This window comes from Bos indicus x Bos taurus, chromosome 8 (assembly GCF_003369695.1).
Source record: "Bos indicus x Bos taurus breed Angus x Brahman F1 hybrid chromosome 8, Bos_hybrid_MaternalHap_v2.0, whole genome shotgun sequence".
NCBI lineage: Eukaryota > Metazoa > Chordata > Mammalia > Artiodactyla > Bovidae > Bos > Bos indicus x Bos taurus.
In genome coordinates this window covers 72,706,698-72,722,412 of record NC_040083.1, presented here as the reverse complement: position 1 = coordinate 72,722,412, position 15,715 = coordinate 72,706,698, and the positions used below count along the sequence as shown (strand labels likewise).

The window sequence follows — 15,715 nt, the reverse complement described above, 5'->3', positions numbered from 1 at the left end:
GCTACACAGTAGGTCCTTGTTTGTTGTTTTGTATATAGTAGTGTGTATATGTTAATCCCAACCTGCTAATTTATCCCTCCTCCCATCCCATTTTGCCCATTGGTAACCACAGATTTGTTTTCTATGTCTGAGTCCCTTCATGTGTAGGAAACAAGTTCATTTGAGCTTCCACATATAAGCAATATCATACATATTTATCTTTCTCTGGTTTACTTCATTTAGTATGATAATCTCTAGATCCATCCATATTGCTGCAAATGGCATTTAAAAATTCTCTTTATGGCTGAATAATATTCCACTGTGTGTGTGTCTGTATATACCATAGCTTCTGTATTTGTTCATCTGTCAATAAACACTTAGGTTGCTTCCATGTCTTGGCCATTGTAAATAGTGCCTCTATGAATACTGGGGTGCATTTATATTTCTGAATTATAGTTTTCTTCAGATATATGCCCAGGAGTGGGATTGCAGGATTATATGTAGCTTTAATTTTAGTTTTCTAAGGAACCTCCACATTGTTCTCCATAGTGGCTGTACCAGTTTATGTTCCCAGCAGTGTAGGACAGCTCCCTTTTATCCATACTCTCAACCAGCATTTATTATTTGTAGATTTTTTGATGGATGATGGCCATTCTGAATGGTATGAAGTGATACCTCATTGTAGTTTTGATTTGAGGTTCTCTAATAATCAGCAATGTTGAGCATCTTTTCATGTACCTGTTTGCCATCTGTATGTCTTCTTTGGAGAAATATCTGTTTAGCTCTTCTGCCCATTTTATGATTGGGCTGCATGAGCTGTTTCTATATTTTGGAGATTAAGACCTTGGGGGTGCATGGTTTGCAGATGTTTTCTCCCATTTTATAGCTTGTCTTTTCATTTTGTTTATGGTTTCCTTTGCTGTCCAAAAGCTTTTAATTAAGCCCCATTTGTTTATTTTTGTTTTTATTTTCATCATTCTATTCATTTGGAAATGAATCCAAAAAGATTCTGTCACGATTTATGTACAGGGGTGTTATGTCTATGTTTTCCTCTAGGAGTTTTATAGCATCCAGTTCTACATTTAGGTCTTTAATTAATTTGGGGTTTAGTTTTGTATGTGATGGTAGACACTGTTCTAGTTTCCTTCTTAAGTAGTTTTCCAGTTTTCCCAGTACCACATGTTGAAAAGACTCTTTTTTTCTTCACTGTATATTCTTGCCCTTTTATCATACATTATTGACAATAGGTGTGCGTTTATTTCTGGGTTTTCTATTCCATTGATCTATATTTCTGTTTTTGTGCCAGCACAATACTGTTTTGATTACTGTGGTCAGGGAGCATGATTCCTCCAGCTCCAGTTTCTTTCTCAGTATCTTTGTTGTTGTTGTTCAGTCGCTCAGTAGTGTCGTAACTCTATGTGACCGCCATGGACTGCAGCACACCAGGCTTTCCTGTCCTTCATTGTCTCCCAGAATTTGAGCAAACTTCTATCCATTGAGTTGGTGATGCCATCCAACCATCTCATCCTCTGTTGCCCCCTTCTCTGCCTGCCTTCAGTCTTTCCCAGCATCAGGGTCTTTTCCAGTGAGTCAGCTCATCACATCAGGTAGCCAAAGTATTGGAGCTTTGGCTTCAGTATCAGTCCTTTTGATGAATATTCAGGGTTGATTTCCTTTAGGATTGACTGATTTGATATCCTTGCTGTCCAAGGGATTCTAAAGAGTTTTATCCAGCACCACAGTTCCAAAAGCATCAGTTCTTCTGTGCCTTCTCTATGGTCCAACTCTCACATCCATACATGACTACTGAAAAAAACCATAGTTTTTATTGAATTGGACCTTTGTAGGCAAAGTGATTTCTCTGCTTTTCAATACGCTGTCTAGGTTTTTCCATAGCTTTTCTTATAAGGAGCAAGCGTCTTTTAATTTCATGGAAACAAACACAAAATCTAATCCAATCAGGAACAGAATGGTTGCTCTCAACACTGATGCTTCTCTGATGTACACCTTGATACAGAGACAGACCTTCAGTTTGCTTGATACTATACTTTCATCTTTTCATCTTCCCTGAGAAATCTCAGCCCCCCTATATTTGACCCCTTATCCCAAGCACCTCTCTTTTTCAACATTCTTCCTGCCCTAAGTCTAACCTCTTTGGTTAAATGTTTGCAGAGACAAAAACATGGAAATGTCTCACTTTGGTTGCTTTCTTAGTTTCCTTTATCAAGGTTAAGATAAAAACCTCACACTCTATCATCTTGTCTCCTTCTGTCCTTGATAGTACCAAAATAGATAGATTCCACTACTTTTTATGCTAGTCTTCCAAGTGAATCATAATTCACTTGTAAACCAGTAATTCCCTTGTCTGAACATCTTTCTGTTTATTCATTCTGTCCTCTTGTTTCTTCTACCCGTTTGTGAACACAGCAGAAATATTTGAGATAAATATACAGGAGAAATGGAGCTATGTAGATTTCCACAGCAGATTCTCACTTGACTTAGAATAAAATTCAAGCCCCTGACCAAGGTGCCCACAGACCTTCATAAACTGGAACCCACTGCATCACTGAGAATGATCCACATGATCATTCTGGCCATGTTCCCTTCACTAACTGCATCCTGGATAGAGGACTGCCCTTCCAGCTAACCAAACAGCTGTAGCAAGAACCAATCTGCTTACTTAGCAGGGGCTACACTGGAATTCCCACCATTCCCAGGAACTCTCCTGGTCTTAAGAGATTCTTTTATTATCATAACTTGGTCAGAGAAAGTGGACACTCTTTGGGTCTCCAGTTCTATAAGCCCTTGTCACCTAGCATATCATATTTAGGTACCAGGAGAGTATTAGTAGGCTATTCATTGGGTTATCTCAGTTTACTTAAAAAATTATAAAGATACACAATACTTACATGCTACTGTACATAAAGCAGATAAACAAGGTCCTACTGTAAATCACGGGAATTATATTCAGTACTAATTTCATGGCTGCAGTCACCATCTGCAGTGATTTTGGAGCCCAAAGAATAAAGTCTGTCACTGTTGCCATTTTTTTTCCATCTATTTGCCATGAAGTGATGGCATATATCTTTGATGATGATGATCCCATGAAGTGATGGGAGTGAATGCCATTATCTTAGTTTTTTGAATGTTTGGTTTTAAACCAGCTTTTTGCTTTTATCTTTCACTTTCATCAAGAGGCTTTTTAGTCCCTCTTCGCTTTCTGCCTTTAGGGTAGTGTTATCGGCATATCTGAGGTTACTGGTATTTCTCCTAGCAGTCTTGATCCCAGCTTGTGATTCATCCAGCCCAGCATTTCGCATGATGTACTCTGCATATAAGTTAAATGAACAGAATGACAATACACAGGCTTGAGCCCTTGCCAAATTTTGAATCAGTCTGTTGTACCATGTTGGTTCTAACTGTTGCTTCCTGACCTGTACACAGGTTTGTCAGCAGGCAGGTAAGGTAAAGGGTCTGGTATTCCCATCTCTTGAAGAATGTTGTGAAAGTCACCACATTCAAACAAAGTTTGTTGTGATCCACACAGTCAAAGGCTCTAGCTTAGTAAATGAATTAGAAGTATATGTTTTTCTGAAATTCCTTTTATCTATGATCCAGTGGATGATGGCAATTTGATCTGTTTCCTCTGCCTTTCCGAAATCCAGCTTGAACATCTGGAAGTTCTTGGTTCATGCACTGTTGAAGCCTAGCTTAAAGGATTTTGAGCATTACCTTGCTAGCAGGTGAAATGAGCGCAATAGTGTGGTAATTTGAACATTCTTTGGCATTGCCTTTCTTTGGGATAGGAATGAAATCTCTTCCAGTCCTGTGGCCACTGCTGAGTTTTCCAAATTTACTGGCATATTGTGTGCAGCATTTTAACAGCATCATATTTTAGGATTTGAAATACCTTAGCTGGAATTCCATCACCTCCAATAGCTTTGTTTGTAGTAATGCTTCCTATGGCCTAATTGACTTCACACTCCAGGATGTCTGGCTCTTGTTGAGTGACCACACCATTGTGTCTGGGTCATTAAGACCTTTTTTGTACAGTTCTTCTGTGTGTTCTTGCCACCTTCTCTTAATCTCTTCTGCTTCTTTGAGATTCTTATGTTTCTCTCCTTTACTGTGCCCATCTTTGCATAAAATGTTCCCTTGGTATCTCTAATTTTCTTGAAGAGATCTCTAGTCTTTCCCATTCTATTGTTTGCTTCTAATTTTTTGCATTGTCCACCTAAGAAGGCTTTCTTATCTCTCCTTGCTGTTCTTTGGAACTCTGCATTCAGATAGGTATATCTTTACTTTGCTCCTTTGACTTTCACATCTCTTCATTTCTTATTTATTTGTAAGGCCTACTCAAGGAGCCATTTTTCCTTGTTGCATTTCATTTTCTTGGGGATGGTTTTGATCACTACCTCCTGTACAATGGTACAAACCTCCATCTGTAGTTCTTCAGGCAGTCTATCAGATCTAATGCCTTGAATCTAGTTGTCACTTCTACTGTATAATCATAAGGGATTTAATTTAGGTCATACCTTAGTGACCTAGTGGTTTTCCCTACTTTTTTCAATCAAGTCTGATTTTTGCAGTAAGGAGCTGATGATCTGAGCAATAGTCAGCTCCAGGTCTTCTTTTTGCTGGCTGTGTAGAGAGAACTTCTCCATCTTTGCCTGCAAATATTCAATCTGATTTTGGTATTGACCATCTGGTCATATCCATGTGTAGAATCATCTCTCATACTGTTGGAAGAGGGTGTTTGCTGAGACCAGTGTGTTCTCTTGGCAAAACTCTGTTAGCCTTTGCCTTGCTTCATTTTGTACTCCAAGGCCAAACTTGCCTGTTATTCCGGGTATCTCTTGACTTCCTACTTTTGCATTCCAGTCCCCTATAATGAAAAGGACATCTTTTTTTGGTGTTAGTTCTAGAAGGTCTTGTAGGACTTCAAAGAACCATTCATCTTCAGCTTTTTTGGCATTAGTGGTTGGGGCATAGACTTGGATTACTGTGATGTTGAACGGTTTGCCTTGGAAATGAACCAAGATCATTCTGTCATTTTTGAGACTGTACCCAAGTACTGCATTTTGGACTCTCTTGTTGACTATGAGGGCTACTTCATTCCTTCTAAGGGATTCTTGGCCACAGTAATAATGGTTATCTGAACTAAATTCACCCATTCTGGTCCATTTTAGTGCACTGATTCCTAAAATGTTGATGTTCCTTCTTGCCATCTACTGTTGACCACTTCCAGTTTACTTTGATTCATGGATCTAATACTGGATTTCCCAATATTTCCAATGAAATATTGTTCTTTACAGCATTGCACTTTACTTTCACCACCAGACACATCTACAGCTGGGCATCCTTTCTGCTTTGGCTCAGCCTCTTCATTCCTTCTGGAGTTTTTCTGTACTCTTCTCCAGTAGCATATTGAACACCTACCTACCTGGGGTTGTGGTGGGGGGTGCCGCAGAATGGTTCCTCCTTCAGTGCCGTATCTTTTTGTCTTTCCATACTGGACATGGGGTTCGTCAGGCAAGAATGCTGAACTGGTTTGCCATTCCCTTCTCCAGTTGACCACCGTTTGTCAGAACTCTGCACCATGACCTGCCCTTCTTGAGTGGCCCTACATGACATGGCTTATAGTTTCACTGAATTACACAAGGCTGTGATCCATGTGATCATTTTGGTTGGTTTTCTGTGATTATGATTTTCATTTTGTCTACCCTCCGATGGATGAGGACAAGAGGCTTGTGTAAGCTCCTGATAGGAGGCACTGTCTGTAGGGAAAACTGGATCTTGCTCTGGTGGGCAGGGCCAGTGCTAAGTAAAACTTTAATCCAGTTTTCTGCTGATGGTTGGGACTGTGTTTCCTCCCTGTAGTTTGGCCTGAGGTGGCAGAGTCCTAGAGTCTGTAGTCTCTGTCATAGGCTATAGACTCTATGGTAGGTATAAAGGCAGCCTCCTCCAAAAGGACTTATACCAGCATGCCGTGCCTCCCAGGACTACAGCTAGCAATGCCCTTGACTCTGCAGCAGGCCACTGTAAACCCACGCCTCTGCTGCAGATTCCCAGACACTTATAGGCACGTCTGGCTTAGTCACTTGTGGAGTCCCTGCTCCTTTCTCCTGGGTCCTGGTGTGCAGGAAGCTTTTTCTGTGCCCTCCAGAGTCTCTGTTTCCCCGGTCCTATAGAAGTTCTGTAATCAAATCCTGCTGACCATCAAAGTCAGATTCCCTGCCCCTTTGCCGGATCTCTGTGTTGAGAAGTCTCTTGCAGGGCCTAGAACTTTCACAAGAGTACAAGAACTTCTTTGTTTTAATTTTTCTCCAATTTGTGGATTGTCCACCCAGCGGCTCTGTGGTGGGGCTAATAGCGACCTCCTCCAAGAGGACTTAGGCCACATGCCGTGCCTCCCAGGACTGCTGCTGCTAGTGCCCCTGTCCCCGTGGCAGGCCACTGCTCACCATGCCTCTGGAGGAGACACTCATACACTCATAGGGAGGTCTGGCTCAGTCTCTTGTGGAGGGTCACTGCTCCTTTCCCTGGGTCCTGGTGTGCACAGGGTTTTGTTTGTTTCCTCCAAGTCTCTGGGGAGTGTGAGGTTTGATTTTAAAACTGATTGTGTCCCTCCTACCATCTTCTTGCCACTTCTCCTTTGTTCTTGGACATGGAGTATCTTTTTTTGTGGGTTCTACCATCCTCCTATTGATGGTTGTTCAGTAGCTAATTGTGATTTTGGTGTTCTCACAAAAGACGAGCGCACTTCCTTCTAATCCACCACCTTTGGTGTCTCTGTGGCTTTGGCTACTTGGGATCTTTTGCACCTCCATGCAAATTTAAAATTTGTTCTAGTTCTGTAAAAAATGCCATTGGTAATTTGATAAGGATTTCATTGAATCTGTAGATTGCTTTAGGTAGTATGGTCATCTTGACAGTATTCTTCCAGTCCAGAAACATGGTATGTCTTTTCATTTGTTTGTATCATCTTCAATTTCTTTTACTAGCTTCTTACAGTTTTCTAAGTATTAGTCTTTTACCCCCTTAGATATGTTTACTCCTAGGTATTTTATTCTTTGTGCTGTAGTGGTAAATGAGATTGTTTCCTTTCTTTTTCATTGTTAATATATAGAAATATAACAGGTTCCTGTGTATTAATTTTCTATCCTACAACTTATCTGAATTTATTGATGAGCTCTAGTAGTTTTCTGATAGCATCTTTAGGATTTTCTGTGTAAAGTATCATGTCATATGCAGACAGTGATAGTATTACTTTTTCAATATAGCTTTTTTTCCTTTTTCTTCTGATTGTTGTGACTAAGACTTCAAAACTGTGTTGAATAAAAGTGGTGAGAATGAATGTCCTTGTCTTGTTCCTAATCTTAAAGGAAATGCTTTCAGCTTTTCATGATTGAATATGATGTTAGCTGTGGGTTTGCCAATATTTATTATGTTGAGGTCAGTTCCCTCTATGCCCACTTTCTGGAGAGTTTTTTTTATCATAAATGCATGTTGAATTTTATCAAAAGCTTTTCCTATATTGATTGAGATGATCATAAGGTTTTCACTCTTCAGTTTGTTAATGTGAATCACAGTGATTGGTCTGTGGATATTGAAAAAATTCTTGAATCCCTGTGATAAATCCCACTTGATCATGATATGTGATCCTTTTAATGCATTGCTGGATTCAGTTTGCCAATATTTTGCTGGGGATTTTTGCATCTGTGTTCATCAATGATATGTTGTTGTTCAGTTGTTCAGTTGCTCAGTCGTGTCTAACTCTTTGCAAGTCCATGGAATACAGCAAGCCAGGCTTCCCTGTCCTTCACCGTCTCCCAGAGTTCACTCAGACTCCTGTCCATTGAGTTGATGATGCCATCCAACCATCTCATCCTCTGTCGTCCCCTTCTCCTTCTGCCCTCAGTCTTTCCCAGCATCAGGGTCTTTTCCAATGATTCGGCTCTTCACATCAGGTGGCCAAAGCATTGGAGCTTCAGCATCAGTCCTTCCAGTGAATATTCCAGGTTGATGGTTCAATTCTCACATCTGTACATGACCATTGGAAACACCATAGTTTTGACTAGAGGGACCTTTGTGGGCAAAGTGATGTCTCTGCTTTTTAATATACTTTCTAGGTTTGTCGTAGCTTTTCTTCCAGGGAGAAAGAATCTTTTAATTTCATGGCTGCTATCACCATCTGTAGTGATTTTAGAGCCCAGCAAAACAAAGTCTGTCAATGTTTTCCATTTTTCCCCATGTATTTGGCCATGAAGGATGTGAAGTGACTGAATGCCACGGTCTTAGTTTTTTTAATGTTGAGCTTTAAGCCAGCTTTTTCACTCACCTCTTTCACCTTCATCAAGAGGCTCTTTAGTTCCTCTTTCTTTAGGGTGGTTGTCATCTGCATATCTGAGATTGTTGATATTTCTCCAAGCAATCTTGATTCCAACTTGAGCTTCATCCAGTCCAATATTTTGCCTAATGTTACTCTGCATGTAAGTTAAATAAGCGGGGTGACAATATACAACCTTGATGTATTCCTTTCCCAATTTTGAACCAGCTTGTTGTTCCGTGTCTGGTTCAATATCATCAGTGATATTGGCCTATAATTTCCTTTTTGTGTGGTATCTTTTTTCTTTTTCATATTTTAGTTTTTATAATTTGTGTTGGTTTCTGCCATAAAGCAACACGAAACAGCCATAATGATACATGTATCCCCTCCTTCTTGAGCCTCTGTCCCCTCCCCTGATCCTATCCCTCCAGATTATCATATAGCGCCAAACTGGTCTCCCTACAATATACAGCAGCTTTTCACCAGCTATACATCTGACACATGATAGTGTATATATGTTGATGTTTCTTTCTCCATAAGTAAGTCAGAAAGAGAAAAACAAATATAGTATATTAACACATGCATCTGGAATCTAGAAAGATGGTATTGTGTTATCTTTGATTCTGGTAGCAGGGTGATGCTGGCCTCACAGAGCTAGTTTGGAAGGGCTCCTTCCTCTGCAGTTTTTTGGAGAAGTTTCAGAAGGATAACTATGAACTCTTCTCTAAATGTTTAATAGATGTTTAATACTCCTGGACTTCTGTGTGTTGGGAGTTGGGAGTCACAGATTCAATTTGAGTACTTGTGATTGGTCTGTTCATATTTTCTATTTGTTCTTGGTTCAGTTTTGCAAGATTGTACCTTTGTAAGAACTTGTTCATTTGTTCTAGGTTGCCAGTTTTATCGGCATATAGTTGCTTGTGGTAGTCTCTTATGGTCCTTTGTATTTCCATGGTGTTTGTTGTAACTTCTTTTTCATTTTTAATTTTATTCCTTTGGGCCTTCTTCCCCCCCCCCCCGCCCCCTGCCCCCCCACCACCGCCTTGGTGAGTCTGGCTAAAGGTTCATCAGGTGTTTTTGTTTTTGTTTTTGTTTTATCTTTTTCAAGAACCAGCTTTTGGTTTCATTGATCTTTTCAGTTATTAGTCTGTAGTTCTAGTTTATTGATTTCTGCTCTGATCTTTATGATTTCTTTCTACTAACTTTGGATTTTGTTTGTTCTTTCTCTAGTTGCTTTAGGTGTAACACTGGGTTGTTTATTTGAGATTTTTCTTTTGTTCTGAGGTAAGTTTTTATTGCTATAAACTTCTCTCTTAGAACTGCTCTTGCTGCATCCCATAGGGTTTGGATTGTCATTTTTTCATTTTCATTTGGCTCTGATATTTTTTTATTTATTCAGGGATCCATTGGTTGTTTACTAGCATATTGTTTATCCTCCACGTATCTGTGGTTTTTGTAATTTTTTTCCCCTTGGATTTGGTTTCTAATCTCATAGCATTATGGTTGGAAAAGATGCTTGATACAATTTTCAGTTTTTTTAAACTTACCAAGATTTGCTTTGTGGCCCAGCATGTGATAAATTCTGGAGAATGTTCCATGTGCACTTGAAAAGAATGTGTATTCTGCTACTTTGGATGGAATGCTGTATAAATATCAATTTAAGTCCATCTGCTCTAATGTTCCTTTTAAGGCCTGTTTTTCTGTACTGATTTTGTTTGGCTGTTCTGTCCACTGGTGTAAGTGGGGTGTTAAAGTCCCCCACTGTTACTGTGTCAGTCTCAATTTCTTCTTTTATGTATGTTAACATTTGCTTTATATTGGGGTGCTTTTATTTTGGGTGCACATATATTTGTAATTGTTATATCTTCTTGGTTTATTCCCTTGGTCATTATGTAGGGTGCATCTTTGTCTCTTGTAACAGTCTTCATTTTCGCCTGTTTTGTCTGATTTGAGTATTGCTCCTCCACCTTTCTTTTGATTTCCATTTGCATGGAATACCTTTTTCTACCCCCTCACTTTCACTCTGTATGTGTCTAGCTCTGAAGTGGGTCTCCTATAGACAGCGTATCTCTGGGTCTTGATTTTTGTATCCATTCAGTCATTCTTTGTCTTTTAGTTGGAGCATTTAATCCATTTACATTCAAGATAATTATCAATATGTATGTTCTTGTTGCCATTTTGTTAATTGTTTCGGATTTGTTTTTGTAGGTGTTTTTTCTTCCTTTCCTCCTTTGTTGTCTTATGATTTGATGATGATCTTTAATGTTGTATTTGGGTTACTTTTTCTTTTCTGTGTATATATCTATTACTGATTTTTTTGTTTATGGTTACCATGAGGATTTGATATAGAAGTCTATATGGACAGATTATTAAGTTGCTGATCTCTTAATTTTAAATATATTTTTAAAATTCTGCATGCATACTCCTTTGCTCTCATGATTACTGGTTTTGATGTTGTATTTGTGCCTGGATGATTTCCTGCCTTTACTGTATGTTTGCCTTGACTGGTGAGGTTTCCTGTTTCCTAATATTCTTGTTCCTAGTTGTGGCCTTTTCTTTGCAGAGAAGTTCCTTTAGCATTTGTAGTAAAGCCGATGCTGAATTCTCTTAGGTGCTGAATTCTTTCGCTTGTCTGTAAAGGCTTTGCTTTCCCATTGAATCTGAACGAGAGTCTTGCCGGGTAGAGTATTCTTGGTTGTAGGTTTTTCCCTTTCATCATTTTAAATATATCATGCCACTACCTTCTGGCCTGCAGAGATTCTCGTAAGAAAATGGCCACTAGTCTTATGGGGATTTTCTTGTATGTTATTTGTTGCTTTTCCCTTGTTGTTTTTAGTATTTTCTCTTTAAATTTTGTCAGTTTGATTATTATGTGTCTGAGCATGTTCCTCCTTGGGTTAACACTGAATGGGACGCCCTGTGCGTCCTGGATTTGGGTGACTATTTCCTTTCCCATGCTATTATCTCTTCAGATATTTTCTCAGGCCCTTTCTCTCCCTCATCTTCTTTTGGGACCTCTATCATGCAAATCTTGATGCATTTGACATTTTTCCCTGAGGTCTCTTAAACTGTCCTCATTTCTTTTCATTATTTTTCCTGATTCTGTTCCACAGCAGTGATCTCCACCAGTCTGTCTTCCAACTCACTAGAAGACAGTTCTTCTCTCTCCTTGTTCCTCTGCCTCATTTATTCTGCTGTTGATTCCTTCTGTGTGCTTTTCATTTCAGTTATTAGATTCTTCAACTCTGTTTATTCTTTGTATTTTCTAACTCTTTGTTGAGAATTTCTTGCAACTTCTCTCTCTGCATCCATTCTTTTCCAAAGTTCTTGGATCATCTTTACGATCATTACTCTGAACTCTTTCTCAGGTAGATTGCCTATCTCCACTTCACTTAGTTGTTCTGAGGTTTTATCTTGTTCTTTTGTCTGGACTATATTCCTTTGCTGTTTCATTTTGTTTAAATTTCTATTTGTATTTCTTATGTATGTAGTTGGAGAAGGCAATGGCACCCCACTCCAGTACTCTTGCCTGGAAAATCCCATGGATGGAGGAGCCTGGAAGGCTGCAGTCCATGGGGTCACTGAGGGTTGGACACGACTGAGCGACTTCCCTTTCACTTTCCACTTTCATGCATTGGAGAAGGAAATGGCAACCCACTCCAGTGTTCTTGCCTGGAGAATCCCAGGGATGGGGAAGCCTGGTGGGCTGCCGTCTGTGGGGTCACACAGAGTCAGACACGACTGAAGTGACTTAGCAATAGCAATGTATGTAGTAGCTTAGTAACATTTCTCAACCTTGGGGAAGTGGCCCTCAGTGGGGGCTGTCCTGTGTGTCTAGCAGTATACTCCCTTTTCATCATTAAGAGCCAGGGACCAGCCTGATCCCAGCATAGTTTCTGACTCATATTTATGGACTTAGTTCTGCAGGATCGTAGTTTTCTTGCTTCAGGTGTCTGCCCCCTGGTGTGTGAGGCTGGTTAGAGGCTTGTGCAGTCTTTCTGGCAGGAGGGGCTCATGTCTGCCCACTTGCCTCTGGAGCTGGGTCTTGGCCCTGTGGTGGGCAAGGGCATGTCCAGGGGCATGTCTGGAGGTTTCTGTGGGCTCAGTAAGCCTGTCTGCTGATAGTTGGGGCTGTATTTATGGCTTGTGGGTTGGTTGGCCTGAGGCATCCCAGCACTGGAGCCTACATGCTGTTGTGTGGGGCCAGGTCTTGGTGTCAAGGACTCAAGATGTGGGCCTCCAGCCGGAGTTCACATAGATTTCCACTATGTCCACCACCAGCTTAAGAACCCAGTGAGAAATACAACTGCCTCCCACCTGCCACCTCCCTAGGAGACCCTCTAAGACTAGCAGGTAGGTCTGGCCCAGGCTTCTATGGAATCAGTGCTTTTGACCTGGATTCTGGTGTGTGTAAGATCTTACCTTAGCTCTCCAAGAGTTGAGTCTCTTTCCCATGGTCCCCTTTGTTTCCCTCAATCTACAATCAAGCCCTCCTGGCTTTCAAAGCAAAATGCTCTGTGGGCCTCCTCCCCCCAGTGCTGGACCTTTAGGCTGGGGACCCTGGTGTGGGGCTCAGAGCTCTCATTCCTGTGGGAGAACTTTTGTGATATAATTACTGTCCAGTCTGTGGGTTGCCCACCTGGGTGGTATGAGGTTTGACTGTATTATAAGTGCACCCCTCCTACCATCTCGTGGTTTCTTCTTTATGTGTTTGGATAGAGAGTATCTTTTTTGGGTAGATTCCTGTCATTTCTGTGGATAGTTGTTTGCTGTGATTTTGGTGTGCTCATAAGATATGAGCGCAAGGTCCTTTTACTCTGCCATCTTTGTCTTGCAACGGCCTATGTAATTTTACCTGATACATACTAAAGTGCTGCAGAACTGCAAGTTCATTGATTAAAATGGCTCATGTTGAGGAGTCACTGCCCAGAGTGTAGGGGCTGTGAAAGTAAAAACTAGTGGCTAATAGTCTTTGGCACTTGAAGATGGCTGCTAATGAACAGTCATATGTATTGCAATGTCCACAGGATATGAGGCCAGCTAAGCACAAGGTGCACCTGACGTTCCCACCCCTCTTGTTGAACTTCTCCCTGGTTGATCCCTTGTGGGCTGTGAAACCTTCTGCAGGAACCCTCCAATTCTGCTGTCAATCAAGATGACCTTAGCTGCTATCAGGGTTCATGTCTGAGCTGCACCCTCTGTTCTGTCAGTGCCTTTAGAATGCATCTTCTACCTGATCTGCCTTTCATTGTTGACTTTAGCCTGCTGCGTAGGAGCTGGTATAGTAATCCAGCTCTTATGAATCCATTGCACATTCCCAGTACAAGACTTAACAGATGATAAGACCTGGAACGGACACTGAAGATGAGTATGACCCTGTCTTACAGACTAAGAAACCGAAACGTGCCCTTACCCAAGCCCCAAAGGCTGGTTTGTCAGCAGCATTAGAGCTAGACTCTAAAGCAGGTGTTTTCTTTTCCTTATGTCTTTTTTGATGACTTTTTCCTTTGGAAAATGTGAAATATAGACAAAAATGAGCTAGTGTAGTGAATCCCTTTGTATCTCCATTACTCAGCATCAACAGTATCACTGTTGAAACAGTTGTGTATGGTCTATACCTCTCCACAGAGTATTTTTGAAGCAACTTATTTTACCTGTAAATATTTTATTCTGTTAAAGACAAGGACCATTTATCAAACAATCTTTTGCTTTTTAATAGTTTTATTTATTTATTTGGCTGTTTTGGGTCTTTGTTGCTGTGTAGGCCTTTCTCTAGTTGCAGCGAGTGGTGACTGCTGTCTCATTGCAGTGCATGGGTTTCTTATTTTGGTGGCTTCTCTTATTACAGAGCATGGGCTCCAGAGCATTTGGACTTCAGTAGTTAGCAGCACATGGGTTTCAGAGCACGGGCTCAGTAGTTGTGCACCGAGATTTGATGCCTGGTGGCATGTGGGACCTTCCTGGACCAGGGATCAAACCCATGTCTCCTGCATTAGCTGGCAAACTCTACCACTGAGCCACCAAGGAAGCCCTAAGCATAATCTTAATATCATTACCCTTTTCAAAAACAGTAATAACTGCTTTCATCAAAACCACTGCCCCTTGATAAAGTAAATAGCCCAAATCTTCTAACTAGAATGCTGATTTCCTTAGTAGCTGCATTCTGAGGTGGCAGTGTTGGTGACCTGCTTTTACCATTTGATGAATAGAGGGTGAAATACTTTTTGCAGTTTTTGAAGACAAAAAAATCTCACTGAGTTTCTTATATATTTCTTTGTGAGAATTCATAGTACAGCCTTGAGTAGAGAGCAGTACTTACATAATAACCTTGGGAATACTTATATTCTACCTGGGAGCATTACATCGAGAACCAGAGACATTTATTTTCAGATATCACCTTCCTGTCCTTTTACAGTATATTTTCAAGTACATAAAATCTAATCATCTTTGAGTTATCTTCTAGGTCCTCAGTATCCTACCTGTCAGTCTGAGCTTCTGAACTACCTCGTGTTAAAGCACAGGCATGGATGGAAATGCAAACCTGATTGTCAGTTATCTGTGATTTGAAATGGTCTGTAGTTCATCTTCTGTTCACTAGAATTGGCTGTGGGTGAATAAAACTGCATTTATGAGACAAGGATTTTTCTTGGTATGGTTATCACATAACTTAATCAGGCTTAAGTAAGTAAGTGTTGGTCACTCAGTTGTGCCCGACTCTTTGGGACCCCATGGACTACAGCCCACCAGGCTCCTCTATCTGTGGGATTTTCTGGGCAAGAATGCTGGAGTGGGTTGCCATTTCCTTCTTCAGGGGATCTTCCTGACCAAGGGATCAAATCCAGGTCTCCTGCACTGCAGGCAGATTCTTTACTGACTGAGCTACAAGGGAAGCCCTAATCAGGCTTAGGCATTTAGATTTCTTCATTGGTCTAATTATAATAACAACTGCAATTATCATTTCTTTAATGTCTGAGGGTTTTTAAAATACTTTTTACCTTCTGCTTTGGCCCCAATTAGGGAAGGTCTAACATTATCACTGACTTTATAGATAGCTTCCTGCCATATCCAGTAGTTGTTAGACATCAGATCTGATGGCATTAAATTTAAAGTTCCAAAATGTACTTTCTTTTTCCTCTTTATATCTTGAACTGCCATTTGGGTACTCAGGGTTGACAATGTTTTGGAGCGATGGTTGGTACAGAAAGACCCTACAAGCAACTTGGTGGTGTTTGTAGCTAGATGGCACTTTTCATTGCTGGCCTTAGCAGTCCGACCTTTGAATGAAGGTAGTGACAACATTACTGAGCATCAGAAATTGCATTCCTGCAGTAATAAGAGAAGATCTAGATCCCTAACAACTTTATGCTTTCTTCATACGTTAACTGTTACATTGTCATGAGCTGAGCG

The 15,715-nt window shown here is 40.6% G+C and overlaps 1 protein-coding gene across 1 annotated transcript in view; it reads left to right on the top strand.

The window, feature by feature from the left end:
* The window catches only part of KCTD9 (potassium channel tetramerization domain containing 9), an 81,372-nt gene that overhangs the window by 59,164 nt on the left and 6,493 nt on the right, over positions 1-15,715 (top strand). The gene's annotated exons all lie outside the window — the stretch shown is intronic.